Source organism: Panthera onca, chromosome C1, assembly GCF_046562875.1.
Source record: "Panthera onca isolate mPanOnc1 chromosome C1, mPanOnc1 haplotype 2, whole genome shotgun sequence".
NCBI lineage: Eukaryota > Metazoa > Chordata > Mammalia > Carnivora > Felidae > Panthera > Panthera onca.
The window spans coordinates 199,128,392-199,135,208 of record NC_138346.1 but is presented as its reverse complement, the minus strand read 5'-3'; the positions used below and the strand labels follow the sequence as shown (position 1 = coordinate 199,135,208).

Here is a 6,817-nt window from a genome sequence, read left to right as displayed (position 1 = left end):
TCCCTAGGACTCTAAGGCTTTCAGAAATTATGATTTTGTTATTTTTCTCATTGAAGGCTCCTTAGGAATCAAAGAGCTGTGTGATCCCCAGATTCCCATTCTAGAACCATCCCTCCACGGGCGAGTCTTGTCCCGGCCGCCGGCTGTCTGCTGCATCGGGAGCGTTTATCTCTGTCCTTCCTCACTTCACACCCTCCATCTTCATCCCCGGCCTGTTGCCACTTCTCTGGGGACCCCCTTTTGCTATCTGCACCCTTCCCCACTGCTCTGTTTGCTCAGGCTCGCCAGGCCCCCAGCAGCATTGCTGAATCGCACACGCATCCTGGGCATACTGCCTCCTGCCCTCCCGCCCTTCCCATCAAACCCCATCTCTGCAACCTTCCTCCACCTTCAAGGCCAAAGTCAAAGGCAGACCTTCCATGAGGCTCTCCTCACCTCCCAGGGGAAATGAAATCCTCTGCTTCTGTGTTTTGTGCAGGTTCTGTTTAAATCACGATCAGCAGTTATCAGACTCGTTATTGGGCAGACCCACCACCCCTCCCCCCATGGCAGACCCACCTCCCTTCTCGAGGAAGGAAGCTGCGTGCTTCTGACTGCTCAGAGGCAGGACGCTGATTGGCCACTCTCTCTAGCGGGCTGGGTCAGCGCGTGGGAGGAAGGCGCTGGACCCGCTCCCCCCTGCCCCCTCCCCTCCCCCTGTCCTGGCCAGGAGGCCACTCAGCTCCGTGGACCCAGCCGGTGAAGCCAGGGTGAGTACCCCTGGTTCTCCCCCTCATCCCCCACCCCGTCTTTCCCCTCCCCCAGCGTGAGCTCACCACACCCGCGGGCGCATCCCCGTCCAGGTGCTTACAACCCTGGGGCTCTATCTCCTGCCAGACCCTGGGCCGAGATCCACATTGTGAGTCTGTGATGTGCCCAGCAGGTCCCAAGTGTTGGACATACAGAGCCGAGCTAGACAAGCCGCCCGCCTCCTGCCCCTTCCTGTCCCGGGGCTCAGCCTCTGCCATCTGGGGGGCCACCACCTCCGCCCTTGAGTTCAACCCTTCAGCTTCCTGTCAGACCTGCTCCCCCCGCACCGTTCTCATCCCCGAGTTGCCCCTGCGGCACCTGCTCACCCAAGTCAGAGACAATGGGGCACCCCTGCCCCTGCCCCCCTCACACCCCAGGGACCACCCATTTTTATGTCTTCAAACCTCTGGATTCCACCCCCCGCCGCACCGCCCAGCCCATCTCAGGCCCCGTCGTCATCTCTGGCCCAGATGTCCCCACGCCCTCCCCCTGGTCCCTCAGCCACACCGCTGCCCCTCCGTCCATCCACCCCGCGACCCTGAGACCTGAGCGAGGGGGGCTCCCCTCACCCTCCTCCCGCGGCGCCTCTCCCGTCAAGACACAGGGGACAAGGTCTGGCGCCCACACCCCCCCAATTCCCTTCCTGACCGACCGGAGCCCGCGTGGACCCCATCCCTGGGTCTGCTGTCCCGAGGGTGAACCACGCGGCCTGTGTGCACACCGTCGAGAGCCGCGAGTGCAGCCGTGTGTGGGGGTGCAGGGCTGGACCCGCCGGCCGGGGTGTCTGCGCGCTGCGGGCGAGACTGTGGAGGGAGGGGAGGGAGGGCTGGGTCGGGGGTCAGGGGCCCGTGGCCCCCCGGGGTCAGCTTTCTCTGCTCCCCACATTCTAGTGCAGAGATCAAGAATTTGTTAGGTAGGAGGGTAAACTAATTTTATTTGACAGTTTGTTAGTTGATTTATAACTTCGATGTTCGGCCCACTGGTCTGGTTCTCGCTGGTTCTCTGGCTCCTGGCTGCTATGCACCGATACCCTGGCCTCCAGATAATGGTTATTCCACACAGGGCAGTCACACTGATCCCTGCCCAGCACTCTCCCTGCTTCCCAGGGCCTCAGGATGGCTTCTACATGCTGAGCCTGCTTCACACAACCTGTCGCCACGATCCTCCCCGCATCTCCATCATTCTCTTCATCTGGGCACCAAAATCACTCTGTGGAGACTACGCCACCCGTTTCCATGGCAATCAGAGCCCCCTGGCTGGGTTGAGCCCCACCCCTCCACCCCTCCACCCCCTTGCCTCGCTCTGGTCAGTGGGAAGGGACAGCCCGAGGGCCAGCTTTCCCATCCAGGGGATGCGCCCCTGTCCCAGAGGAGCAGGTAGGAGGTGGCCATCGTTACAGCCGGGCCTCAAGGGGAGTCAGCCGGGCTGTGAAATCCGTAACCAGGTGAGGATGTGTCGGGGTGGATACAGACCCAGGCGTCCACTGCCCTGCTTGGTGGTGGTGCAAATCAAGGAGGTTTTAGGACAGGGAGGTGGGTGCTTGTCCTTTCTCAACCTATGAGCTCCAATGCATCGTTCACATCATTCCCGTGCCCCCCCCCCCCCCCCCCGCCCCTTTCTGGTGCAGTCCTCATCCTATCGGCTGTACTGGGCTTGCTGTGTGAGCCCCGTGACCACAGGCCCCCGCCCCCCGCTGCAGCCTCTGCCTAAACCTGAACCCCCACCCTGTGCCCTGGAGACTGTGCTACCTCGCTTACCAGAGGGCCACCATCACTGAGAACTGGAGCTTTCACCCGCGACCCCCCACCCCACGTTCTCACCTCCTCCCAGCCCATCGAGCACCGAACCTCCCTGGGTGACCCCCCCCCCCCCCACCCTCAGCCTTATTTCTCCTTCTCCTGTCCCTTGTCGCCATCTCTCCAGCCAAGGCCCTGGTCCACGCCCCCACTGCGCGCTCTGGAGGGACCTCCCGGTCTCTGGGCTCCATGGTGACAAGTGCCAAGGAGAAAAATAAAGCAGAAAGGGGCCTTCAAAAGTCTGGGGGTCACGGGCAGTGTGAAGGGGGTCCAGGAAGGCCTCCCCAGGAAGCTGATGTTTTCCCAAAGCCTTGGAGGGGGTGGAGGGAGCCATGTGGGTATCTGAGGAAGGGCAGTCCAGGCCGAGGAAGCAATGAGTGCGAACGCCTTCGCCTTTGGGTCTGGAGGTAAATACAGGCTCCAGATTTCCTCATTACCCTCCCTCATAGTAGCTTCCTGTAATCAGGCAGGTGCTTGGCCCCTTCCCCTCCCCTCCCCTCTCCTCTCCTCACCTCTCCTCTCCTCTCCTCTCCTCTCCTCTCCTCTCCTCTCCTCTCTTCTCCTTCCCTCTTCTCCTGCCCTCCCCTCTCCTCTTCTCCCCTCCCCCCTCACCCCCCTTCCTTCCCTCTCTGGCCTGTCCCTTCTCCTCCCCTCTATTCCCCTCCCCTCCTCATTTCTTATCTCCTCCCCTCCCTCCCTTTCTTTTTCTTTCCTTCCCTTCTCCTCCCCTCCCCTCTGTCCTCTTTCCATCCCTTCTTTTCTCCTCTCTTCCCTTTCTCTCCCATCCCCTCCTACCTCTCTTATCCTCCCCTCCCCTCCCCTCCTCACCTCTTATCCTCCCCTCCCCTTCCCTCTTTCCCTTCTCCTTCCTTCTCCCCTCCCCTCATTTCCTCCCCTCTCATCTCCTCCCCTCCCTTTTCCTCCTCTTCTTAAACATGCTGCATAATCAGAACGAGTAATTACAGCCCCCATCTCTGGCTCATGCCTCCTCAACTCGGGCTTGAAGAAGGAACTGTTTCATATTTAATCAGTATTAGTTCTGGAACGCTCTCAAGGGAGCAGGCTCACTTCAGGGCTGTGTAGTTTAATTCTCAGTGAGGCTAATTAGATCAGGAAAAGAGCCTGGGCTGAGGCAGGTCTGCTGTGGGGTCACCCACTAAACAAGCAGAGGCGGAGCCCCTCCTGCACCCACCCCTGCCCGCACCCACCCCACCCTGCCCACCCCGTGGGGCTCCAGCTCGGCCCCCAGGGGAGCGCAGGCCCAGATCCTTCTCTCATCTTCCAGGACTGACGAATCTCTGGAAGGAAAGGGAGCAGCTGATGTTCAGACTGGGAGGCAGCCGCCTCCGCTAGAGTCCCCCTCAGAAGCTTCCAGAGCCTCTCCCGCAAGGCAGGTGGTGAGGGACAGGTGGGGGCACCCACGGAGACTTCAGCGCTACCCCTTCTCCTTGTGAGGACAGTGTCTTCCTCCTCATTCTCTGCTCAGTTTAGCCCGATTTCCACTGTCACCTCAAAATTGTGACACCAGGTCACAGATGTCCCTGGGCACCAGTCAATTTACACACGGGATTGCAAGCCTCGGAGGAGAACCTGCCAGAGGGTGTCATTACCTCCATTCCTCAGATGAGGAAATCGAGGCTTGGAAGGGAAACCCGCTGGCTGGCCCCCTCCCACTGGGCTGTGGGGCCAGAGGACGGGAACAGAGGCAGCAAAGCCTGAGTCCTGGCTTCTGAGCTCACCGGCTGGGTGAGCCTGGGGCCCAGTAGTGTCCCCTAGCACCAACTTCCTCCTCCCTGATTTCATTCCAATCCCACAGCAATGCCACGGTCTGGTGGTTACATTGTGTCCATTTTTGCAGAGGCGGACCCAAGGCTGGGGAGAGGAGGGGAGGGGAGGGGAGGGGAGAGATTTGTTCATGTCTGAGCAGCTTGGACTTAGTGGTGTGGGGGCCTGGCCAGTGTGCCTGGCACTGTTCTCCCCTGGGCCCATCTGCCTGCACTGTGCCCACTCAGTTGAGGGGAGCAGCCTGCCCTCCCCGGAGCTCCCCAGGGCAGATGGGTTTGCTCAGGGATAAGGCGCACCCTGTCATCAAACTCAGAGGTCAGGCCACCTGCACACACGAACTCCTATAACGTGTCGCCGTGTCGCAGACATGATGCCCTTCCTCCGTTGCCTCCTTTTCCCTCCTTTTCTGCCGAGGTGCACAGAACGGGAGCGGCTTCGTGCGTTCTAGCAGCAAACTGCCTGGGACGGACTCCCGGCTGGGCCACGCACCTGCCCCTGCTGTGTGCTGGGAAGTAGACACTGACGGTCCGAGCCTCATCGAAGTGTGGAGAGGCTGGAACCGGAGAGGACACGTGACGTGCTCAGACCAGGGCTGCGAAAACAGCGACCATTCGTCACACAACAGCTGCTTCCTTATTTTGGTTTGGTTTGATTTCCGGGGTCCCCTGTGGAGGGCAGGCAAGCCCCCAAGTCCTTGGCCCCAGTTCCTGCACGGTGCACTGTGGGGGACTTGGCCTTGGTCTGGGAGTCAGGCGACTACCTCTAGGACAGCTGTGATGATCAAATACGTCCCCACCTGGGCTCCACACATAGTTCCTGTGGGTCCTCAGGCATGTTCTTCTCTCTGTGACCCTGACTCTTCGTCTTTCCACGGGAAAGCTGGAACGGAGAGGCCATCTCCAGGCTCCCCGCCGCCTCTAAGACCCCAGTGTACCAAGATCAGACTGAGCCCCCACCCACAGAGGAAGAAGAAAGCAGCAGGAAGAGAATCCACCCAGAAAAGAGGGGGCAGGGAATCCAACTCGTTATGCTACTGCTCTTTATAGTCCCCAGGTCACCTAACCTGGGGAGTGACCTTGATTCCAAAGCCCGTGTTCTTGACCGCTTCACCATGAACACTGCTAAACTTGGCTGTGAGCTTGAGCTTGGGCCTTCCGGATCCTGTTTTCCGGAGGACAGAAACGAAGCCCAGGGGGGCAAGGTCACACAGCTACTGAGGGGTGCAGCCGGACTCCCACCATGTTGCCTTGACCCCCAATTCCAGATCCTTCCCCCCAGGGCCCTCTGCCTCACTTAATGTAAGCCAGCTGATATCTCCAGGTTGGGGTGGGGTGCGGTGGGTGTCTCATTAGCTACCTCCTGCCCCACCCCCATGGCTGTCCCAAGTGCCCACCCTCTTGGCAGGTGCCCATAGGCACGACGGGGCTCCCCTCTCCCAACATGAGTATCCTCTCTCTCCTTCGGTCCTCATGCACCACATGCGCCATGTTCCCTGGCGAGGGGGGCGCTGGGAGGCGGGGTCTGCGAAGGCCACCCGTGTCCCCGGCTGCTGTTCCTACAGCCTGTGCTGCCAGGAGGTCTCACTGGCTTGCTCACTTTTTCTCAGCAGCTTTACTGATCCTTCTGTGCCTGGCCCTGGGCTGACCACGTGGCATCTAGAAATGACGGGCCGCGCCCCCTGCCTTGTCCCGCGGAGACCGCGATGATGACGTCACCATGGGATACTGTGGGAAGGCCCCGGTTCTGCGTGGATGGGGACCGGGTGGAAGGGGAGTGTCTTCTCCCTCAGATGCTCCGCTCCAGCCACAGCGCCAGGATCTCCGAGCTCTTGAGGGCCTCTGAGGAAGTTTAAGATCCGGAGAGAGTCATGCGGTTAAAATACGAACAGGAAATTGCGCCGCTGAAATTGATACGTACTGGGGAGTCTGGGTGGCTCAGTCGGTTGAGCGTCCGACTCTGGATGTCGGCTCAGGTCGTGGTCTCCTGGTTCGTGGGATCAAGCCCCGGGTCAGGCTCCGTGCTGACAGGGCAGAGCCTGCGTGGGATTCTCTCTCTCCCTCTCTCTTCCCTCCTTTGCATGCACACCCTCTCTCTCTCTCTCCAAATAAATACCCTTAAAACGCAAAAAGAAATCGATACGTGTCAAAGAGTCACTTTCTGCTCTACTTGGCTCTCACATGTTACACATACATTGATTCGATGTGGGATCTGATCTAATATGTGTGATCTCATAGAAGACGGATCCTCCAAAGGTAAGAAGGTCTGCGGCTGGAAAGGTCGTAAGAGCGCGATGGCTGGGGGCGGGTGGGGAGGACAGAGACCTCACCGAGGAGGGCCGCGCGGCTGGAAGGCTGCGGGGGCTTCTCCAGCAGACAGCAGGGCACTCCCGGCAGGGGAACAGCATGTGCAAAGGAGCAGCACCTGGCGGGGCCTGGTTTTCCTGAGGA

The 6,817-nt window shown here is 60.0% G+C and overlaps 1 long non-coding RNA gene across 1 annotated transcript; it reads left to right on the top strand.

Moving 5' to 3' along the window:
- Positions 1-700: 700 nt before the first annotated feature.
- Positions 701-6,487, top strand: LOC132672914 (uncharacterized). Its single transcript, XR_009607777.3, has 4 exons — positions 701-749; positions 3,871-5,011; positions 5,424-5,668; positions 5,977-6,487. It is a non-coding gene; the product is annotated as an uncharacterized LOC132672914 (long non-coding RNA).
- The last annotated feature ends 330 nt before the right edge of the window (positions 6,488-6,817 follow it).